Source organism: Triticum urartu, chromosome 4A (genome assembly GCF_056163025.1).
Source record: "Triticum urartu cultivar PI428250 chromosome 4A, HENAU_Tu73, whole genome shotgun sequence".
NCBI classification, from domain to species: domain Eukaryota; kingdom Viridiplantae; phylum Streptophyta; class Magnoliopsida; order Poales; family Poaceae; genus Triticum; species Triticum urartu.
The window spans coordinates 283035690-283057483 of record NC_141876.1 but is presented as its reverse complement, the minus strand read 5'-3'; the positions used below and the strand labels follow the sequence as shown (position 1 = coordinate 283057483).

General features: G+C 43.3%; 1 long non-coding RNA gene across 1 annotated transcript; it reads right to left on the bottom strand.

Moving 5' to 3' along the window:
- Positions 1-688: 688 nt before the first annotated feature.
- LOC147975608 (uncharacterized) lies at positions 689-4043 on the bottom strand. Its single transcript, XR_015600932.1, has 2 exons — positions 3777-4043; positions 689-2420 (listed from the first exon to the last, which is right to left on the bottom strand). It is a non-coding gene; the product is annotated as an uncharacterized LOC147975608 (long non-coding RNA).
- Between the last annotated feature and the right edge of the window lie 17751 nt (positions 4044-21794).

Genomic DNA, 21794 nt, shown 5'->3' with positions numbered 1-21794 from the left:
GGCAACGAGTTGATAAGAAATTAAACGTTATTCAATATGCTAGTAAAACTCTAGACAATGCTCAGAGAAATTATGCTACTACTGAAAAAGAATTCTTAGCAGTTGTATTTGCTTGTGATAAGTTCAGACCTTATATTGTTGATTCTAAAGTAACTATTCACACGGATCATGCTTCTATTAAATATCTTATGGAAAAGAAAGATGCTACACCTAGACTTATTAGCTGGGTTCTCTTGCTACAAGAATTTGATTTGCATATTATTGATAGAAAGGGAGCTGAGAACCCCGTTGCAGACAACTTGTCTGGGCTAGAGAATGTTCTTGATGACCCACTACCTATTGACGATAGCTTTCCTAATGAACAATTAAATGTCATAAATGCTTCTCATACTGCTCCATGGTATGCTGATTATGCTAATTACATTGCTGCTAAATTTATACCACTTAGTTTCACATACCAGCAAAAGAAAAAGTTCTTCTATGATTTGAGACATTACTTTTGGGATGACCCACGTCTTTATAAAGAAGGAGTAGATGGTGTTATTAGACGTTGTGTACCTGAGCATGAACAGGAACATATCCTACGCAAGTGTCACTCCGAAGCTTATGGAGGACATGTGACACCCCCGATTTGACTGTACACTAATCATACACGCAAACATGTACGATCAAGATTAGGGAATCATGGTAAGATATCACAACACAACTCTACAAATAAAATAAGTCATACAAGCATCATATTACAAGCCAGGGGCCTTGAGGGCTCGAACACAGACGAGTCAGCGGAAGCAACAATATCTGAGTACAGACATAAGTTAAACAAGTTTGCCTTAAGAAGGCTAGCACAAACTGGGATACAGATCGAAAGAGGCGCAGGCCTCCTGCCTGGGATCCTCCTAAACTACTCCTGGTCATCATCAGCGGGCTGCACGTAGTAGTAGGCACCTCCCGAGTAGTAGTAGTCGTCATCGACAGTGGCGTCTGGCTCCTGCGCTCCATCGTATGGTCGCAGCAAACGGGTATAGAAAGGGGGGAAAGAGGGAGCAAAACAACCGTGAGTACTCATCCAAACTACTCACAAGCAAGGAGCTACACTACATATGTATGCATTGGTATCAAATGGAAAAGGGGGTAACATATGTGGACTGAACTGCAAAATGCCGGAATAAGAGGGGGATAGCTAGTCCTTTCGAAGACTACGCTTCTGGTAACCTCCATCTTGCAGCAGAAGAAGAGAGTAGATGGTAAGTTCACCAAGTAACATCGCATAGCATAATCCTAACCGATGATCCTCCCCTCGTCGCCCAGTGAGAGAGCGACCACTGGTTGTATCTGGCACTTGGAAGGGTGTGTTTTATTAAGTATCCGGTTCTAGTTGTCATAAGGTCAAGGTACAACTCCAAGTCATCCTGTTACCGAAGATCACAGCTATTCGAATAAATTAACTTCCCTGTAGGGGTGCACCACATTTCCCAACACGCTTGATCCCCTTTGTCCGGACACACTTTCCTGTGTCATGCCCGGCCTCGAAAGATCAACACGTCGCAGCCCCACCTAGGCACAACAGAGAGGTCAGCACGCCAGTCTAAATCCTATGCGCGCAGGGGTCTGGGCCCATCGCCCATTGCACACCTGCACGTTGCGTATGCGACCGGTGAGCAAACCTAGCAACCTCCATTACAAAGGAAGTTGCGTTACGCGGTCCAACCCGGCGCGCGCCGCTCAGTCGCTGACGTCACGAAGGCTTCGGCTGATACCATGACGTCGAGTGCCCATAACTATTCTCGCGTAGTTGGTTAGTGCCTATAGGCCAGTAGCCAGACTCAGATCAAATACCAAGATTTCGTTAAGCGTGTTATTTTGAAGTAACCACGAACGCCGACCAAGGCCAGGCCCACCTCTCAACTAGGTGGTCTCCACCTGCCCTGTCGCTCCGCCTCAAGTAACAGTCGAGGGCCGTCGGGAACCTAGGCCCACCACTACCTGGGTGGAACCACCTGCCCCTTCAGCCCCCAACATCGGAATCACTTGCGGGTACTCAACGAGCCGACCCGACTTTAGTCACCACCTGTATAGCATGTATATATGTATGTATATACCCGTGATCACCTCCCGAGTGATCACGGCCCGATAGTATAGCATGGCATACGGACAAGAATGTAGGGCCACTGATGAAGTACTAGCAACCTATACTAAGCATGTAGGATTGCGGGTAAGGTATCAACAATTGTAACAACAATGACAGGCTATGCGTCAGGATAGGATTAACGAAAAGCAGTAACATGCTACAATACTCTAATGCAAGCATTAGAAAGAGAGTAGGCGATATCTGGTGATCAAGGGGGGGCTTGCCTGGTTGCTCTGGCAAGGAGGGGTCGTCGACACCATAGTCGATATGGGGTCGCCGACAGTCTCGGGGTCTACCGGAAAGAAGTAACGGGGGGAATACAATAAATAATAGAGCAATCAAGGTATCACAAAGCATAACAAGACAATACGCGATGCCAGGGGTGAGCTAACGAGGGGATAGGTGATACCGGCGAAGGGCGAAAACAACCGGAAAAGTTTTCCCAGTGTTTCATGTTTTCGGACAGACGGACCAGAGGGGGAAAGTTGCGTATTCGCTATGCTAGGGATGCGTGGTGGACGAACGGGTTGCGTATCCGGATTCGTCTCGTCGTTCTGAGCAACTTTCATGTACAAAGTTTTTCCATCCGAGCTACGGTTTATTTTATATTGATTTTAAAAGATGTAAATAATTTTTAGCATTTATTTAATTATTTTAATTCAACATTATCCAGAATAATGCCAGCTGATGTCAACATGATGCAATGCTTAGGTCATCAGTCAACACTGCGTTTGACTTGGTCAACAAACATGTGGGTCCCGGTTGTCATAGACTGTTAGCTAATTAACCTAGTTAATTAGTTTAATCTAAACAGATTAATTAGGTTAAGTTAATTAATTAAATTATTAATTAATTAAATTCTATTTGATATTTTTAATTCTTTTTTCAATTCCTTTTTTATTAAAACAGGGGCGTGGGCCCCTGCGGTCAGCGTCACAGGGGAGGAACGAGGCGGGTTAGTGGGCGCCGGGGCAACGGAGCCCCGAGGCAAACCCAGCGAGGCTAACCAGCGCAAGGGCGTGTGTGCGCACATGTGCACGGCGGGGCGGCGGTGCAGTGCTGAGGGGAGGCGGGGCTGCGACAGCAGCGGCGGAGGCGGGGACGCGAGCGTGCGGGCGCTCGACTCGGCCAGCGCGCGCGGGGACCGCGGCCACGGCGAGGCTGCCGGCAGGGGCTAGCGGGGAGGGAGAAGCAGCGATGGAACGGCGCGGGCGCGCGGTCCGGTGAGGCAGCAGCAGTGCCGGTGGACAGAGGCTGCGCGGGCGGCGACCAGAGCAGGGTTGGGGCGGCGGCCGGAGCAGCATAGGTAAGCAGCAGCAGTAGCAGGTGGCGCCTATAGCAAGCGGCGGGGGCAGGGTCGCGGCCCGGTGGACGCGGCAGCGAGCAAGCGGGGCGCTGGCATCATAGAGGCGAGGTGGAGAGGGGGCCAGGGGCAGAGCCGGCAAGGGGCGTGGTCGGCGCGACTGTAGGCAGCGGTGGGCGGAGGCGGGCGAGGCCAGAACGCGGCGGCAGCGCGGCAGCGAGCGGGCACGGGGCGTGGCCACGACGCGGTGAGCGCGGGCGGGGCGAGCTCCGGCCATGGCACGAGAGGTCGCAGGCGGCGCCTACAGCGATTAAACAAGAGAAGGCGAGAGGGGAATCGGAATACATGGAAGGCTCGGCGAGCTCGGGGAGGCGCCGGACACGACGAATCAACAGCGGCAATCTTCGAGATGCAGTGGCGGAGATGAGCTCGATGTCGATGGGTGAGGGCTTCCCGGCTTGTTCCAATAGGCACAGTGGACGAGGTCGAGGAGAGGAAATCCCTTGGACAAGGCGGTGGAGCGAGGGATGGCCGGCGGCGAGGTCCTCGGGCGGAAGCGCGTCCAGATCGGGGGGAGAGCGGGGGCGCCGGGGGAGTGGCTGGGAATCAGGGGAGTGGGTGGTAGCAGGCGGTTAGGTAAGGGTCGGGGGGTAAGTAGGCCCCAGGCACGTGGTGGGCCGGCTGGTCAGTTGGGCGGGCCGACTGGCCGAGGGTTCTTGTTTCTTTTTTCTTACTTTATTTTTACTTTTCAATTCTCTTCTTCTTATTTTCATTTTACTGGTTTAATTCTATTTTGGTTTAGTAAAATATGATGATAGCTCCTAGAATAAAGTTTCAGAATAACCCACTACCTTAAAATGTTTTACCGCGATATAAAACAGTTTAGTATTTTATAAAATACCAAAGGCGTTTAAATAGTTGTTTTGCTACTGTTCAAATCATATTAGTGCTTTTAAATATTTTATTTAAATGTGGGTTCTTCACCATAATTCTTTATGCATTATTTGTCATCTCTAGAACATTTTAGTTTTAAAGTTTGAAAACCTTTATCGTTTGAGTTGATTTTGAATTTGGATTTGAATCGGATTTTAATCGTCGCAAGATTAACAACAGTAATCGTGGTGATGTGGCAACATTAGCAGAGGGTTACTGTAGCTTAATTATCTGGGCGTCACAATTCTCCTCCACTACAAGAAATCTCGTCCCGAGATTTAAGAGGTGGAAAACGGGGGAAAGGTCTGGTTACGATATTCTAACGAATCTTCTCGGTCTTGGTTGCTCTTCTCGAAGAGGTCGATCCATAGTGTTGATGTCTCCATTCATATGCATCAATGCATCATGATGAAGTTGTCGTCCTTCCTTCGGTATCTTCATCGTACTTACGGAAAGCTAAGGGGGGGAAACTCGGGAAGGACGGAGCTCAACATATGTTAGGTACCTGGGGGCTATTCAGTGAACGTGTCATAGAGGCATCTCTCGAGTTGAAATTCAAGTAAGTTAACGAGAGCAAGGTAAGGATGGGCAACAAGAAGCTCCAAGCGGTTAGGCAACCGTCTGTTGCCTGAAACAGAGGGTGAAAGGGGTTCAGAGCAATGGGAATAAGTATCGTGTTTGGTACCAGAATTGATGATCTCTTGGAAGGTGGCTCATGAATTACATATGATGTCACGCGGGAGGAATAAATTTGGGAACAAGGGGGTTGTACAGGAGGGTCAGGTTTCGATCCTGGGACCTGTGGGTTATGGGCCCACCATGTAGGTTAAAAGTAGGAGTGGTGACATCTTGCACAATTTTGATAGAAAGGTATGTCAGAGGGTAGTCTGTCAGTTATGTTGGCAACAACATCGGTACCAAGGGCGAGGGACGAAGAGAACCATTTTCCTGCTCGTTGAATGAGGCGGACCAATAGGCAAAGTTCTCGTCCATCGGTGGTTACCGGAATGCTATCAAAAAAACAACAGGGTCTCACTGACACGGTTGTACACCAACGTGTTTACATAAGCAAAAGAATATTACTGCTTAGATCACATAAATCACCAAAAAGGTTAAACAAAACAATGGAAAGGAAAAGGTGATCTTTATATTAAACAGAACAATGGAAAGGAAAAATGTGTTTAAACACAAAATTCAGGGGTATATCCTTCCCAAGGACAAACAGAGCATGATATCCATGACAGGATATAACATAGATAACCCTTTAGGAAAGGGGAGAGAAATTTCATGACATTACCCGTACAACGGTGTTTGGATAATTGATAAAGAAAAGTTTAGCATTGTGGTTCAAATGTTCTTATTGAAAATCGGAGTACCACAGACATGCTTCGAGATAGCATTGACATGGTCTTCAAGCAAAGATCAAACTTGGATACACAAAGGATTCATCAGGAACAACATATAGAATAAGTCTTACGATTTTCTCATGGAAGAATGGTTAACCTTGCTAAACAGGAAACTGATAACAATAGGTCCTCCGGCCAGGTGTGCTAGGCTAGGCATGACATCACCTTACCGATATATAAGGACCAATGTTATAACTCTTGGAAATATGTCCCAACCATCATATCTGACCGAGATTCAGATCTGATTGGTGTCAGGATACCTCAGACTCGGGATGCCTGAGAAGAAAAGGTGCAACGCAATTGACGAGATGACATTATAAGATTCTCAGGCAATGAATTATGGAAGCGAGTTCCGAAACAAGAGTTCATCATTAATCCAAGGAGATGATGAGGATGTGGTTGATGGATCAGTAACAATTCATCAAGATTAACCAAAGATGGATTTCCATAATTATGTGAACAAGGAGGTAACACTTGTCAGTTCAACGGATATAAAGATGTATGCTCGAGGAAAACATACACAATTAAACATTGGTTGAATGGTGCACCCGAGATATGGGCTTATGTAGCATGATCAATGTTAGAATGGTGATTCAATAACCAATAGTCTGAGGATGAACTACCGTCCATTAACTTCAAAGCACTAGGGTTGCTTGAATTACAGAATCCACGCAGCATCGTTCACTTGTCGATATTCCCGGTTAGGCAATATGGGGATAAAGAAAGAATGGTTCTTGTGGTAAGTATCACTACACCAAGAGTTCTCAAGAGGTGGAGCAAACCTCACAACATCCTTGATATAAAAGACAATAATGCTTCAAGATAGAACATAACATAAGTAAGATATCAAGAAACTCAAGGTATAACACAAAACAAGAACAAGTTTTGTGTTGGAAGGAATGCAAGAATGTTGTCGATGTTATTACAAATCATCGAGGGGAAAGGATGGTATTTCCCATCATGAGTTTGATTCACACTTGGAAGAAGGCATATCATTGTTGATGATGATCACGACACATTTGTCGAGAGATTTCATTAAGATGTAATCGATCGGCGATGACATCAAGTCAAATGAATGATGGAGCGAAAGGTTATTGAAACCACTAGTACAATACAAACTCGGAATCAAGCTTGTTGTTCGAGGTGAAATGACAAGACAGGGAAGATCGACGTAACCTTAGCTCATCGTCAAAAATTGTGCTCCGGGAAGAAGGACCAGGTAGCACAGTTAAAATTTAGCATAAGAATGATATAGCCGATCAGGCTAGGAATGACTTGAAGGATTATTGAACTCATAAGCAACAAAGATTACTTAGAGTTATTGAACCAGAGTGCGGAATCAGTTCACTTAACATTGTTCTTGAGTGACTAACAACTCAGAACCCAAGAAAAATTGGAATCAAGGAGAAATAATAGCTGGGGAAGACTCATAAGATGCAACACAGTTCTTAGATATCCTCGAGTGATAGAGGCGAAGGTGTCCCGATATTTCGATGAGATGGTGGCTATCTTTTTTGTGGGAGTCGACCTTGACGATCCGACTACGAACGTGCGAGACGTCGCGCCTTAGCAATTGCTAAACCAACTTCCGAGGGTTATTGACCATGCCGGAGCACGATCAACCTGACCACGAGGGTCTGTTTCCTGCAAGCAAACGAAGAACAAGCAAGAAACTAAGATTGCAATCTGGATATTGCGAATATAAGATGAAAGCTTTATTGATCAAGGTGGGGTTCTGTGTCGCCTTGGTCTGGTCGTTGAACACAAACGAAGTACGCGAAGTTGCAGCTATGGCGAACTTTTAATCTAAACAAAACCCGAAGTCTAAACGACACCCTAAGGGTTGTATATATGGAGGAAGAGGGGGGATTTCGTGGCCCTTGGAGGAGGGGTCTGAAACCAACCCTAACTCTTGTTTCCCCACACATACAGACCCTAAAAACAGCCTATACTTAAGTATTTCGAAAATACAGGGGCTTGGCCCAATAATAAGGTGACGCGGCACCTAAAATAGCCTCTGAACGAAATTTATGAAGTGGCATCTTGTATATTTTGTCCAAGGCTTCATGCACTCCTTATGGTGGCTTCAAAGTCCTGAAATTATCACTTGTAACTCCGTTCTTGATCCCCTTGCGCATGCCATCATCTCCATGCTTGAACTTGTTCCAAGTTCATCTTTCTTGTCCAAGCTAGGCCCTTCATTTGTAAGCAAAACAAATGTATCCAATTTAGGCAGCATCATATTCTCATGAACATTAGAATCGTTACCAAGAAACGAAAGTACCTGATAATTCAATTGGCGTGCACGAGCTCTAGTAATTGGTCCAGTATGTATAGTAGCAGGGGCTGTGGATGTAACAATGGTATTGGTGTCCTCATCATCCTCCCCTTCTTGAAATGAAGTCGTCCTCGACGAAAGTTCATCGTCCTCACCCAAATAAGGCTTCAAATCTGCAATGTTAAAAGTGGGACTAACCCCAAAATCTGCAGGCAGCTCAAGTTTATATGCATTATCATTTATTTTCTCTAACACCTTAAAAGGACCATCAGCACGTGGCATTATCTTTGATTTGCGCAAATTAGGAAATCTATCCTTACGCAAATGTAACCAAACAAGATCTCCAAGTGCAAACACAACATGTTTTCTACCCTTATCTCCAGCAAGTTTATATTTAGCATTCATACGCTCAATGTTTTCCTTAGTTAACTCATGCATTTTTAAAATCAATTCAGCATGTTCTTTACCATCAAAATTAACCTTCTCCGAAGATGGAAGAGGCAACAAATCAATCGGTGCACGAGGTAGGAAACCATACACAATTTCAAAAGGGCACATCTTAGTAGTAGAATGCAATGAACGATTATAAGCAAATTCAATATGAGGCAAGCATTCTTCCTAAATTTTCTTGTTATTCTTCAAAATAGCCCTAAGCATAGTAGACAATGTTCTATTGACTACTTCAGTTTGTCCATCAGTTTGGGGGTGACAAGTAGTACTAAAAAGCAGTTTAGTCCCGAACTTAGCCCATAAACATCTCCAAAAGTGGCTAAGAAATTTAGTATCACGATCTGAAACAATAGTATTTGGCACACCATGCAAGCGAATAATTTCACGGAAGAACAAATCAGCAACGTTAACAGCATCATCGTTTTTATGACATGGTATAAAGTGTGGCATTTTCGAGAACCTATCCACGACAACAAATATGCTATCCCTCCCCTTCATTGTTCGAGGTAAACCTAAACCAAAGTCCATAGATATATCCTCCCAAGGAACACTTGGTACAGGCAAAGGCATATATAAACCATGAGGATTGAGTCGTGACTTAGCTTTTTGACATGTAGTGCAGCGAGCAACAAAACGCTCAACATCCTGTCTCATCTTTGGCCAAAAGAAATGTGTAGCAAGTATATCCTCCGTCTTCTTGACGCCAAAGTGTCCCATTAATCCTCCTCCATGCGCCTCCTCCAACAACAAAAGACGAACGGAGCTAGCTGGAATGCATAGCTTGTTAGCACGAAACACAAATCCATCGTTAAGAACGAACTTGTTCCAAGTTCTCCCTTCCTTACAATTCTGCAATACATCTTTAAATTCAGCATCATGCACATATTGATCTTTGATGGTCTCCAAACCAAATATTTTAAAGTCAAGTTGTGAAAGCATAGTATAATGACGAGACAATGCATCAGTAATAACATTTTCTTTACCCTTCTTGTGTTTAATGACATAAGGGAAAGTCTCAATGAATTCAACCCATTTAGCATGTCTACGGTTCAGTTTTGCTTGACTTTTAATGTGTTTCAATGATTCATGATCAGAATGTATAACAAATTCCTTGGGCCATAAATAATGTTGCCATATTTCTAAGGTCCGAACAAGAGCATATAATTCTTTATCATAAGTAGAATAGTTCAGACTAGGCCCACTCAATTTTTCAGAAAAGTATGCAACAGGTTTGCCATCTTGTAATAACACACCTCCTAATCCAATTCCACTAGCATCACATTCAAGCTCGAAAATCTTATTAAAATCAGGAAGTTGGAGTAAAGGAGCATGTGTTAACTTATCTTTCAATACTGTGAAGGCTTCTTCCTGTGCGGTACCCCAAACAAAAGGCACATCTTTCTTTGTAAACTCGTTGAGAGGTGCAGCAATGGTGCTGAAATCTCTCACAAAACGCCTATATAAACCAGCGAGGCCAAGGAAACTCCTCACTTGTGTGGTCGTTTTGGGCTGCGGCCAACTCTCAATAGCTTCAATCTTGGCTTTATCAACTTCAATTCCCTGTGGAGTAACAACATAGCCAAGAAAAGATACTCGGTCGGTGCAAAAGGTGCACTTTCCAAGGTTACCAAACAAACATGCATCATGTAGAGCAATAAAAATAGCACGTAAATGTTCCAAATGTTCCTCCAAAGATTTGTTATAAATCAATATGTCATCAAAGTAAACTACCACATATCGTCCAATGAAAGCACGTAAAACTTCGTTCATTAACCTCATGAAAGTACTAGGTGCATTAGTTAACCCAAAAGGCATGACTAACCACTCATATAATCCAAACTTAGTTTTAAATGCTGTTTTCCATTCATCTCCCAATTTCATACGAATTTGATGGTATCCACTACGCAAATCAACTTTGGATAATATTGTAGAGCCACTCAATTCATCAAGCATATCATCTAGCCTAGGAATAGAATGACGATAACAAATAGTAATATTATTAATGCCTCTACAATCAACGCACATACGCGACGTACCATCCTTTTTCGGGACTAAAATGATAGGAACAGCACAATGACCAAGGGATTCGCGTATATAACCTTTGTCGAGCAGTTCTGGTACTTGACGCATAATCTCCTTCGTCTCCTCTGGATTGGTACGGTATGGTGCACGGTTGGGTAATGATGCACCGGGAATTAAGTCAATTTGATGTTTAATCCCTCGAATAGGTGGTAATCCCAGTGGCACGTCTTGTGGAAAGACGTCAATGAACTCCTGCAAAATGTTAGTGACAGCAGGAGGCAAAGAGGAAGACACCTCCTCGAATGAAAATAATGCCTCTTTGCACACAAAAGCATAGCAAACAGATTTGCTAAAATCTAAATCATCAATATCAGATTTGGTGGCAAGTAAACATGCACTTTTCAATTTAATTTCAGAAGCAACACTAGATGGTTTATTATTAGGCTGCATTTGTTGCTCAAATTCTTTTGCCACAATCTGATTTTCACTTTTATTTTTCTCCTGTTTTGCTTTATTAGCTCTATTAATATCATCTTTCAAAATGGAATCAGGAGTCATAGGAAGCAAAGTAATATTTTTATCCTTATGAACAAGACTATACTGATTGTTTCTACCATGGTGTACAGAATTTTTATCAAATTGCCATGGTCTACCAAGTAATAAGGAACATGCTTGCATAGGTACCACATCACAATCAACATAATCAGCATATGTAGAGATACTAAAATGCACACAAACAGTATGTGTTACCTTAACCTTGCCGCTGTTGTTGAACCATTGGATGTAGTAAGGATGTGGATGTTGTCTTGCGGTGAGAGATAGCTTCTCCACCATCTCCATGCTAGCCAAGTTATTGCAGCTCCCTCCATCTATGATGACGCGAACAGAACGTTCCTTCACAACTCCCTTTGTATGGAACAAATTATGCCTCTGATTTTGCTCAGCTTGTGTAACCTGCACACTCAAAACACGTCGAGCAACTAAACATGCATACCTGTCAGCATCTTTAGCAGCCATGTATTGCGTCTCATGATCAGAATCCTCTCCACCGTGTTCTTCATGTGTAATAAGAGCCAAATTCTCCTCATCATAGTCACTAGCGGACTCATACCCACCATCCTCAGTAACAATCATCACACGCTTAGATTGGCATTCTCTCACAAAATGTCCTCTTCCCTTACAACGACGACAAATAATATCACTTGTGTGCCCTGTTGATGCCATGGAAGAAGAAGAGCTCTGCGCAGGTCCGGCAGGTGTGCTCTTGGCAGATAGTGGTGGTTGTGCCTGCTTTCTTGTTTCACGGCTAGAGGTGGCACCTACTGGAGGTGTTGGTGGAGTGGAAGTAAAGGATGCACGTGGTGTCCATGATGAAGATCGACCTGCAGAAAAGTTAGTTCGCGACAATGCCTGTGGATCCTGCACTTCATGTTCAGCTTTACAAGCAAGATGGATAAACGAGTGATATTAGTATACTCTAGAATGGTCTGAATCTGTCTATTCAATCCACCCATAAAACGTGCAAGCATAGATTCATTCTCCTCAACAATACCACATCTAATCATGCCAGTTTGTAATTCCTGATAATATTCTTCTACAGATTTTTTTCCTTGTCTTAAACGCTACAATTTTTGAAGTAATTCACATTGATAAAATGGTGGAACCCAACGAGTATGCATAGCAGTTTTCAAAGCAGCCCAAGTAGTTGGAATAGGATATAATCTACAATGTTCAGACCACCAAACACATGCAAAGCTAGTGAAAGCACAAACAGCAGGAGGAACACGTCTCTCCTTAGGATATTGTAAACATGTAAATCGTTGTTCAGTTTCTAACTCCCAAGTAAGATATATATCAGGAACATATCTACCCTCAAATGGTGAAATATTCAATTTTAGTTTAGGAAGATGGTCATGTACCTCAGGTGGTGGTGCAGCCCTACCGTTGCGATGATATGCATGAGGACGACCTGGTGGTGGTGGTGTTGGTGGTTGCACGTAGTTCTGATTTTGGTCAACCTCATCCTCGTAATGGTCCTCCACCTCTGCAGTAGCAGCAGGAGCAACAGAAGCATCAACAACGGCACCAGAATTTTGCCGAGGGTCAATGGGAACGCGCTGTGCTCGTCCCACTTGATTTGGAAAGCGACGTTGTTGTTGTTGTAGAGATGCGTTAGGGGCAGCCGGTGGTGGTGGTGGAAGACGAGCGAGCAATTCATTAAACTTGTTATCGAGCTTTGTTTCGAACGTCTTCTCCATGCCATCTATCTTCTTCATGGCCTCTTCAAATCTGTTTAGCACATCTTGCACCTATCCACTCATCATTTGCTGAAATTTATCATGCAACTCCTTATTCGTCATGTTCTCCCAGTTAGTCTCGTCGGCTTGTGATCCTGCCATGGTTAGCAGCAATAGAAACACACAAGAATATGATCCTACAGACTACTAACAAGAGGTGGTGGTGGATGTCACAAATCCGTCAAGCAAATCTCAAATTCTTACCAGTTCTTACCCAATAGCAGGCAGTGATCGGCAACCGTCATAGTCAAAACTCTCAAAGCTTGGATAGAGCGATTACCAGGGAGAGTCAAACGCATGACGTAGATGTATGTGGAGCTGGGAAGGCTTATAATATGGTAGCAAAAAGGGTCAACAATAATCAATTCAGAGATGCAAAGTTGTATAAAGCTCAACGACGGTACTGTGCGGGTCCTAGGCTAGACCGTACTAGAGACGCGAGCCTAGAACACGAACAAAATCATGGCGCGACGCATAAACAAGGGAGGAGCACTCTCTGAATTTTTTTCATTTTTTTGCACTTTTTTCCTTTTGTTTGCTCCGCAACAATTTTTTTTCGAAAAAGTCTACAAATGGTCTAAAAACTGCCTAGCCAGAATTTTCCAGACTTAGTTTTTTTTTGAGTTTGGAACTATTTTTCTTCTGCGGGTAGCACGGAATCTCAGGAGTCCTACTCTGTCATGACTCGAAGTATCGCGTGATTTGGAACTCGAAAACAAAGCAACAAATACTGGACTCGGACTAGGACCGGTAGCGGAGATGAATCTGGTGGAACTCGGACTGGTGGCGGCGATGAATCTGGTGGAACTCGGATTGGTGGTTGTATATGGCGATGGTATAGCTGGACTCGGATTGGTGGTGGTATATGGCGATGGTATATGCGGACTCGGATTGGTGGTTGTATATGGCGATGGTATATGTGGACTCGGATTGGTGGTTGTATATGGCAGCGGCGATGTATATGGTGGGGTGGTGGTATATGGCAATGATGATGACGATGGTGCGGCGGCGGTGTGACAACCTGTGAACAGAACTCGAAACTCTAAGGGACTAGACGCTAAGACCAGCAACTCGACACGACGATGCAACCGCAAATTCAACAAAGCAAAACTCTAAAAAGACTATGCAAAGGCTCAGATTGGTTCGGATATGATGAACTAACCCTAATTTTTTTGGCTTTTTTTTCGTACAGACTCGATCTAAACTATGAAGAACTGTAAAATCTCATCGAGAAACCTGAAAATTTGATACCACTTGATAGAGGCGAAGGTGTCCCGATGTTTCGATGAGATGGTGGCTAACGTTTTTTGTGGGAGTCGACCTTAACGATCCGACTACGAACGTGCGAGACGTCGCGCCTTAGCAATCGCTAAACCAACTTCCGAGGGTTATTGACCACGCCAGAGCACGATCAACCTGACCATGAGGGTCTGTTTCCTACAAGCAAACGAAGTACAAGCAAGAAACTGAGATTGCAATCTGGATATTGCGAATATAAGATGAAAGCTTTATTGATCAAGGTGGCGCTCTGTGACGCCTTGGTCAGGTCGTTGAACACAAACGAAGTACACGAAGTTGCAGCTATGGCGAACTTTTAATCTAAACAAAACCCAAAGTCTAAACGACGCCCTAAGGGCTGTATATATGGAGGAAGAGGGGGGGATTTCGTGGCCCTTGGAGGAGGGGTTCGAAACCAACCCTAACTCTTGTTTCCCCACACATACGGTCTCTAAAAACAGCCTATACTTAATTATTTCGAAAATACATGGGCCTGGCCCAATAATAAGGTGACGCATCACCTAAAATAGCCTCTGAACGAAATTTATGAAGTGGCATCTTGTATATTTCGTCCAAGGCTTCATGCACTCCTTATGGTGGCTTCAAAGTCCTGAAATCATCACTTGTAACTTCGTTCTTCATCCCCTTGCGCATGCCATCATCTCCCCTTGATCCCCTTGCACTCCTTATGTCAAGGAAATAGTTATTATTACCAGAAGTTTCCATGATAGGATCAACATCGTGTCCATGGGCATGAACACAAGTTCAAGGTCGACTCCCACTTCTTCAATGTATAACCTTCCATTCACCTCTCGCTTTTCAAAAATGACATTAGTTGTTGAAAGTTTTACCTGGTACAGTACCAGATAAGTATGACCCGTGAAATCTTTCGGGTTCACACAGATTAAGGAAGGCATAGGTTCAACCCATCAGGGCATCATAGAAACATATACCATAAACTTCAGGAGTAAATAATACAAGCTCGAAAGTAGAGCATGGTTGACAAAGCAAAGGATACAATTAACCAAAGGCATTATTTACCCTACGAAAGGCTCACAAGGTTTAATGAATATGAAGAACGGTGTCGGACAAAATCCAATAAAGGATCTGGTGGTCCATAAGGGATCTGATGTGAGTATCGGTACTCCACCAGAGGAAGAAAGAATGCAAGGAGATCAGATTATAGAAACAACTGACTAACTCAAAGCTCAGTTGCAAAGGAATTATGAATTCCAAGACAAGGGATCAGGAGCAATGCTCTGATTAGGGATGGATAAGTTGAATAGCCTTAGGGGTACAATCGATGGAAATTTGATTGGTCGAGATCCAGCTCATGTTTAAAATGACGTCTGAGCCGGAAGGACGAAATGAAGGATCTGATTAAGGATTGCGAGCATTCGCAACATATTGATTCAACATACTCCAACTGATAATGACTAAGGATGCCAATAAGATTACCAGACTTATGAGGTTAATCATAATGCAAGCAAGCAAGAATTTCAAGAGCAATAGGTTGTTGAGGATTTTCGGAGATCGAATGGTATTTTGAATACTTTTGTGAAATACATGAATCAACTGGGGATGAGCGGATACTCGATAAGTGCGAGAAATTATCTGCATGGGTATTCAGGCGGCAAAGAACTGCAAGGCAGTAGGCACAAAGTATTCTCGAAACAATAGACAGAATTTCCATGATATCTTGCAATAACAAGATCAATGGGATTGAAAATGGCAAGTGTAGGTAGTTATCCATAATGATATAACAGTGGTAGGGAATTTGCAAAGGCGGTGGGCATAAGTGTCTCGAGAGAACATCGGAGATTATCTTCGGAATCTTCTGGTGCAGCACGTGATCAGTTGTAATAAGGGAACTCCAGGTGGATGTGATCACGAGATCCTAATGTTAGATTTAGTAAAACCATTTTAACCCGAATAGAAGAGAGATCAGAGTCCCAGAGTATAGACGAGGAATAAAAGTTCCTAATACCACCCAATGGCAACGTGGGCCCGTAAGCCGCACAGCCATGTTAGTTAAAAGTTTTGCAATTACTAGACTCAACTTTGGCCAAGGAGTGTGGAAGGGGGACTCCTACAGGCAGTCGGCTCTGATACCAACTTGTGACGCCCCCGATTTGACCGTACACTAATCATACACGCAAACGTGTACAATCAAGATCAGGGACTCACGGGAAGATATCACAACACAACTCTACAAATAAAATAAGTCATACAAGCATCATATTACAAGCCAGGGGCCTTGAGGGCTCGAATACAAGGGCTCGAACACAGACGAGTCAGCAGAAGCAATAATATCTGAGTACAGACATAAGTTAAACAAGTTTGCCTTAAGAAGGCTAGAACAAACTGGGATACAGATCGAAAGAGGTGCAGGCCTCCTGCCTGGGATCCTCCTAAACTACTCTTGGTCGTCGTCGGCGGGCTGCACGTAGTAGTAGGCACCTCCCGAGTAGTAGTAGTCGTCGTCGACAGTGGCGTCTGGCTCCTGGGCTCCATTGTCTGGTCACAGCAAACGAGTATAGAAAGGGGTAAAAGAGGGATCAAAGCAACCGTGAGTACTCATCCAAAGTACTCGCAAGCAAGGAGCTACACTACATATGTATGCATTGGTATCAAATGGAAAAGGTGGTAACATATGTGAACTGAACTGCAGAATGCCGGAATAAGAGGGTGTATGATAAAGGCAAAGGTGTCCCGATGTTTCGATGAGATGGTGGCTATCGTTTTCTGTGGGAGTCGACCTTGACGATCCGACTACGAACGTGCGAGACGTCGCGCCTTAGCAATCGCTAAACCAACTTCCGAGGGGTTATTGACCACGCCGGAGCACGATCAACCTGACCACGAGGGCCTGTTTCCTGCGAGCAAACGAAGAACAAGCAAGAAACTGAGATTGCAATCTGGATATTGCGAATATAAGATGAAAGCTTTATTGATCAAGGTGGGGTTCTGTGACGTCTTGGTCTGGTCGTTGGACACAAACGAAGTACGCGAAGTTGCAGCTATGGCGAACTTTTAATCTAAACAAAACCCAAGTCTAAACGACGCCCTAAGGGCTGTATATATGGAGGAAGAGAGGGGAATTTCGTGGCCCTTGAGGGTGGGGTCCGAAACCAACCCTAACTCTTGTTTCCCCACACATACGGACTCTAAAAATAGCCTATACTTAAGTATTTCGAAATTACATGGGCCTGGCCCATTAATAAGGTGACGCAGCACCTAGAATAGCCTATGGACGAATATTATGAAGTGGCATCTTGTATATTTCGTCCAAGGCTTCATGCACTCCTTATGGCGGCTTCAAAGTCCTGAAATCATCACTTGTAACTCCGTTCCTGATCCCCTTGCGCATGCCATCAACTCCATTCGTGTTCTTGCTCCAATGTTCATCCTTCTCCAAGCTAGGACCTTCATTTGTAAGCAAAACAAATGTATCCAATTTAGGCAGCATCATAATCTCATGAACATTAGAATCATTACCAAGAAACGAAAGTACCTGGTAATTTAATTGGCGTGCGCGAGCTCTAGTAATTGGTCCAGTATATGTAACAGTAGGGGCTGTGGGTGTAACAATGGTATTGATGTCCTCATCATCCTCCCCTTCTTGAAATGAAGTCGTCCTCGACGGAAGCTCATCTTCCTCACCCAAATAAGGCTTCAAATCTGCAATGTTAAAAGTGGGACTAACCCCAAAATCTGCAGGTAGCTCAAGTTTATATGCATTATCATTTATTTTCTCTAAAACCTTAAAAGGACCATCAGCACGTGGCATTAGCTTTGATTTGCGCAGATTAGGAAATCTATCTTTACGCAAATGTAACCAAACAAGATCTCCAGGTGCAAACACAACATGTTTTCTACCCTTATCTCCAGCAAGTTTATATTTAGCATTCATACGCTCAATGTTTTCCTTAGTTAACTCATGCATTTTTAAAATCAATTCAGAACGTTCTTTAGCATCAAAATTAACCTTCTCCGAAGATGGAAGAGGCAACAAATCAATAGGTGCACGAGGTAGGAAACCATACACAATTTCAAAAGGGCACATCTTAGTAGTAGAATGCAATGAACGATTATAAGCAAATTCAATATGAGGCAAGCATTCTTCCCACATTTTCTTGTTATTCTTCAAAACAGCCCTAAGCATAGTAGACAATGTTCTATTGACTACTTCAGTTTGTCCATCAGTTTGGGGGTGACAAGTAGTACTAAAAAGCAGCTTAGTCCCCAACTTAGCCCATAAACATCTCCAAAAGTGGCTAAGAAATTTAGTATCACGATCTGAAACAATAGTATTTGGCACACCATGTAAGCGAATAATTTCACGAAAGAACAAATCAGCAACACTAACAGCATCATCGCTTTTATGACATGGTATAAAGTGTGCCATTTTCGAGAACCTATCCACGACAACAAATATGCTATCCCTCCCCTTCTTTGTTCGAGGTAAACCTAAAACAAAGTCCATAGATATATCCTCCCAAGGAACACTAGGTACAGGCAAAGGCATATATAAACCATGAGGATTGAGTCGTGACTTAGCTCTTTGACATGTAGTGCAGCGAGCAACAAAACGCTCAACATCCCGTCTCATCTTTGGCCAAAAGAAATGTGTAGCAAGTATATCCTCCGTCTTCTTGACGCCAAAGTGTCCCATTAATCCTCCTCCATGCGCCTCCTGCAATAACAAAAGACGAACGGAGCTAGCTGGAATGCATAGCTTGTTAGCACGAAACACAAATCCATCGTTAAGAACGAACTTGTTCCAAGTTCTCCCTTCCTTACAATTCTGCAATACATCTTTAAATTCAGCATCATTAACATATTGATCCTTGATGGTCTCCAAACCAAATATTTTAAAGTCAAGTTGTGAAAGCATAGTATAACGACGAGACAAGGCATCAGCAATAACATTTTCTTTACCCTTCTTGTGTTTAATGACATAAGGGAAAGTCTCAATGAATTCAACCCATTTAGCATGTCTACGGTTCAGTTTTGCTTGACTTTTAATGTGTTTCAAAGATTCATGATCAGAATGTATAACAAATTCCTTGGGCCATAAATAATGTTGCCATGTTTCTAAGGTCCGAACAAGAGCATATAATTCTTTATCATAAGTAGAATAGTTCAGACTAGGCCCACTCAATTTTTCAGAAAAGTATGCAACAGGTTTTCCATCTTGTAATAACACACCTCCTAATCCAATTCCACTAGCATCACATTCAAGCTCAAAAGTCTTATTGAAATTAGGAAGTTGGAGTAAAGGAGCATGTGTTAACTTATCTTTCAATACCGTGAAGGCTTCTTCCTGTGCGGTACCCCAAACAAAAGGTACATCCTTCTTTGTAAGCTCGTTGAGAGGTGCAGCAATGGTGCTGAAATCTCTCACAAAACGCCTATAGAAACCAGCGAGGCCAAGGAAACTCCTCACTTGTGTGACCGTTTTGGGCTGCGGCCAACTCTCAATAGCTTCAATCTTGGCTTTATCAACCTCAATTCCCTGTGGAGTAACAACATAGCCAAGAAAAGATACTCGGTCGGTGCAAAAGGTGCACTTTCCAAGGTTACCAAACAAACGTGCATCACGTAGAGCAATAAAAACAGCACGTAAATGTTCCAAATGGTCCTCCAAAGATTTGCTATAAATCAATATGTCATCAAAGTAAACTACCACAAATCGTCCAATGAAGGCACGTAAAACTTCGTTCATTAACCTCATGAAAGTACTAGGTGCATTAGTTAACCCAAAAGGCATGACTAACCACTCATATAATCCAAACTTAGTTTTAAATGCTGTTTTCCATTCATCTCCCAATTTCATACGAATTTGATGGTAACCACTACGCAAATCAACTTTGGAGAATATTGTAGAGCCACTCAATTCATCAAGCATATCATCTAGCCTAGGAATAGGATGACGATAACGAATAGTAATATTATTAATGCCTCTACAATCAACGCACATACGTGACGTACCATCCTTTTTCGGCACTAAAATGATAGGAACAGCACAAGGACTAAGGGATTCGCGTATATAACCTTTGTCGAGCAGTTCTTGTACTTGACGCATAATCTCCTTCGTCTCCTCTGGATTGGTACGGTATGGTGCACGGTTGGGTAATGATGCACCGGGAATTAAGTCAATTTGATGCTCAATCCCGCGAATAGGTGGTAATCCCGGTGGCACGTCTTGTGGAAAGACGTCGGCGAACTCCTGCAAAATGTTAGTGACAGCAGGAGGCAAAGAGGAAGGCGCGTCCTCGAATGAAAATAATGCCTCTTTGCACACAAAAGCATAGCAAACAGATTTGCTAAAATCTAGATCATCAATATCAGATTTGGTGGCAAGTAAACATGCACTTTTCAATTTAATTTCAGAAGCAACACTAGATTGTTTATTATTATGAGGCTGCATTTGTTGCTCAAATTCTTTTGCCACAATCTGATTTTCACTCTTAGTTTTCTCCTGTTTTGCTTTATTAGCTCTATTAATATCATCTTTCAAAATGGAATCAGGAGTCATAGGAAGCAAAGTAATATTTTTATCCTTATGAACAAGAGTATACTGATTGTTTCTACCATGGTGAATAGAATTTTTATCAAATTGCCATGGTCTACCAAGTAATAAGGAACATGCTTGCATAGGTACCACATCACAATCAACATAATCAGCATATGTAGAGATACTAAAATGCACACGAACAGTACGTGTTACCTTAACCTTGCCGCTGTTGTTGAACCATTGGATGTAGTAAGGATGTGGATGTGGTCTTGTGGTGAGAGATAGCTTCTCCACCATCTCGATGCTAGCCAAGTTGTTGCAACTCCCTCCATCTATGATCACGCGAACAGAACGTTCCTTCACAACTCCCTTTGTATGGAACAAATTATGCCTCTGATTTTGCTCAGCTTGTGTAACCTGCACACTCAAAACACGTTGAGCAACTAAACATTCATACCTGTCAGCATCTTCAGCAGCCATGTATTGCGTCTCATGATCAGAATCGTCTCCACCGTGTTCGTCACGTGTAATAAGAGCCAAAGTCTCCTCATCATAGTCACTAGCGGACTCATACCCACCATCCTCAGTAACAATCATCACACGCTTAGATGGGCATTCTCTCGCATAATGACCTCCACCCTTGCAACGTCGACAAATAATATCATGTGTCTGCCCTGTTGATGCCATGGATGAAGAAGAGCTCTTTGCAGGCCCAGAAGGTGTGCTCTTGGCAGATAGTGGTGATTGTGCCTGCTTTATTGTATCACGGTTGGAGGTGGCAGCCGACGGAGGCGCCGGTGAAGCAGAACGTGTGGAAGTAGATGATGCACGTGGTGTCCATGAAGAAGGTCGACCTGCAGAAAAGTTAGTCCGCGCCAATGCCTGTCGATCCTGCACTTCACGTTCAGCTTTACAAGCAAGATGGAATAAACGAGTGATATTAGTATACTCCTTATACTCTAGAATCGTCTGAATCTCTCTATTTAATCCACCCATAAAACGTGCAAGCATAGCTTCATTCTCCTCAACAATACCACATCTAATCATGCCAGTTTGTAATTCCTGATAATATTCTTCTACAGAATTTTTTCCCTGTCTTAAGCGCTGCAATTTTTGAAGTAATTCACGTTGATAATATGGTGGAACCCAACGAGTACGCATAGCAGTTTTCAAAGCAGC